Source organism: Nestor notabilis, unplaced genomic scaffold (genome assembly GCF_000696875.1).
Source record: "Nestor notabilis isolate BGI_N333 unplaced genomic scaffold, ASM69687v1 scaffold28639, whole genome shotgun sequence".
Taxonomy (NCBI): domain Eukaryota; kingdom Metazoa; phylum Chordata; class Aves; order Psittaciformes; family Psittacidae; genus Nestor; species Nestor notabilis.
In genome coordinates this window covers 13,684-16,494 of record NW_009943697.1, presented here as the reverse complement: position 1 = coordinate 16,494, position 2,811 = coordinate 13,684, and positions in this window count along the sequence as shown.

The window sequence follows — 2,811 nt, the reverse complement described above, 5'->3', positions numbered from 1 at the left end:
CCCTTAGCTCTGACATTGGGGAACAACAGATGTGGGTGACGGAGCTGCCTACTGGAACTCCCAAAGGAATTCCACTATGCCAGGTTAAACCAGTGGCTCTCGGTAAACTTCCAGCTTGACAGAATGCTCTCAGCAGTCAGGATGGCTGCTTTGGGTTTAGCCTATGAAGCAATCTTGTCCTTTCTCAGAACTACTTGAGAAGGAACTTCAGTAGCAAACTGAAGCAGACTCAGTACTTGATAATGCAGGTCCTTCAGATAACTCACTCCTTTGCATTTAGTACCTTTTAAATACAACTTATTTAGGAAAGCCCATAAGCCTTAAACTTGTAAAGAAAGCAAAGGAAGGCAACACCTGAAAGCTAATTTTTGTTAGTTAGCATATTGGGAGCCAGATATAACCAAGTTGTGAGAAAGAACAAGACACTTGGATGTGGCATTCCCTTGGAATTGCAGGTAAATGGGTCCAGTTTATTATGTTACAGTTAAATCAAAATTACGTTCTGAAGAGAGCAGGCTTCTTGCCATAACTTTGATCATAAGATTTCTTTGCTCGGTTCTGGTTTAAGAAAAATAAATTGTGCCAAAGGGTTTTGTTTATTTTTTTAAAGGAGTGTAAGCCAAATGGTGCCAAAAGGTAATAGGGTATTTAAAAGTAGAGATATTTAGACAAACAGTTTGGAGCTGTATAAAAAATGAACACTGGTACTTGTGTTAGACAAATATTGTACCTTTGGTCTTTGAGTCCTTGGGAGTTTGAAACCCAGTTTGCTGTGGTACAAAATGCACAACTAGAGATGCCACTATCTCTTTTTCTTGAAGTTCTACCTCACTTTGCAGAAGTAAATCATCTACCTCAATTTAGCATCAGACAGGTTTGAGAAATGATGGAGAATCTGCCTGGGGGAAGGATTCAGCCTGCCTGTTGGACAAGCATTTCAGTTGAAACAGAGATACTAAGTGTGTACAATGTGGTGACTGCTTTTGTTTGCTTTTGTTTTTGCTGCCTGCCCATGGAAATATTAAGCTGCCCTCGCTAGAGAATCTGTAAATAAACCCAGGTAAACTGGACCGAGATACCCAAACCACTTTTGAGTCTGTTCTGTTTTCACTATGAAGTATGGACATGTGAACTCTTTCAGTATTATGACACTACTAGCTGACATGACACACGCTTCATGTTCATTTGCAGTGTTCTGATGTCTGTAAGGCCTTTAGGTCTTCTCTCTACAAGAGAAAAATGTTGATGCATGCCTACGAGTATGTCCCGTTTGGAAAGACAAACGTTGTGAGTGCTGTGAACACAGATGCGATACCAAATGCTTGAAGGGAATAAGATCCTGATTATTTTATTTTTATTTTATTTTGACCTGGTGATTGTATTAGTGGCTTTCTTGACTCAATGGGATTTTTTCCACCATGACAAAGCAACTAGGTTCCTATTCCTGGAGGGCAGTTCAGGTTCAGACATTCTCAGGAAGGCAGTTTAAAAACCAGTATGTTGGGGTTTTATGCAACTTGAATAGTGACATGCAACGTGCCCCTAGTTTTACCTGTTAAGTGAAGTTGCAGAAGCACATGTTCAGATTACTGTGTTGACAAAACCTTTTTTTCCTCCCCTGCTCATATTAGGGGGTGACAGCAGTGGGTACAGGAGACCCCTGGTAACGACAGGCTGTGTTGGGTTTGGTAAATGTTCTGGTGGAAAATGTACATTGATGTCTCTAAGTGATCTTACGGGTGAAAGAGCCAGACTGGCATCTTTTTCCATCATTGTTTAACCAATAATGGTTCTAAAAATGCTTTGTGTACCTGCATGGTCTTAGACCTTCTATTAATGATTGTATCAACTTACGAACTCAGGTAGATAATTTTTTAAGCTCTTTTCGTAGAGCCTTACTGACTGAATGTTAAGTGTCTGTGTAGTGATGTAGTTAAGTAACTTCCTTTTGAACTACCAGACTAGTTTAAAAAGAAAAAGAAGTCCTTTTATAGGTTTGTAGAGTACTCTTCAGCCAATGTAGTAACTTTTCCTTCAGAGGGAGAGATGTCTGTTTCTGGGTTTTGTTTTTAGTTTCTTTGCTAAAATGACTAAAAGGTTTTTAACTAGTTCATAAGGTGTGTGTAGTCACCTGAGTTGGTGGGGGTTTCTTACTGTATGTGACTCTTGTTTGTACTGTGCATTACCTGTCATGCGCTGCCTGGTTCATGCACAATTCGGTGGAGTAGCGAGGGTGCAATTTCAGTCACAGATTGGCAGCCTTGAACAAAACTGGGGTCATCCACATAGAACCAATGTTACTGCATTTTCTTCCCCTCATTTAACTGTGGATGTACGACCCCATCTTACAAAGCTTCATTACCACTGTGAGCAGCATTGCCTTGGTGCAGGTTTGCATCAGGATCCTGAAGGACTTGGTCAGTCCATAGATGTTTGGCATCTTGAGTTGATTTGGTTTTGTAGTTCCCTCTTCTGTTGCAGTTATTTCTTTCCTACTGTAGTGGCTGCTGATGCTGCTCTCCTAATGATGATAAATGTCTCAGCAGGACAGGCAGCGTTCTGCTTTTAATGAGCTGCTCAGAGCTTTAATATCTAATTGATAATGAGATGGGCAGTGACAAGAACTTCTGTGCTCCAAAAAGGGTATCAATCACATTTCTACTTGGACAAAAAGTGACATGATTTTCAGATGTTGAGTACTGCAGAGAGGGAAGCATGACAGGTTATGTGCAAACTTTTACGTAGAATAAGCAAGCAAAAATGTTAGAACCCTTGTGTTAATGGAGGCTTCTGAATGTATCTTTGTGGTCC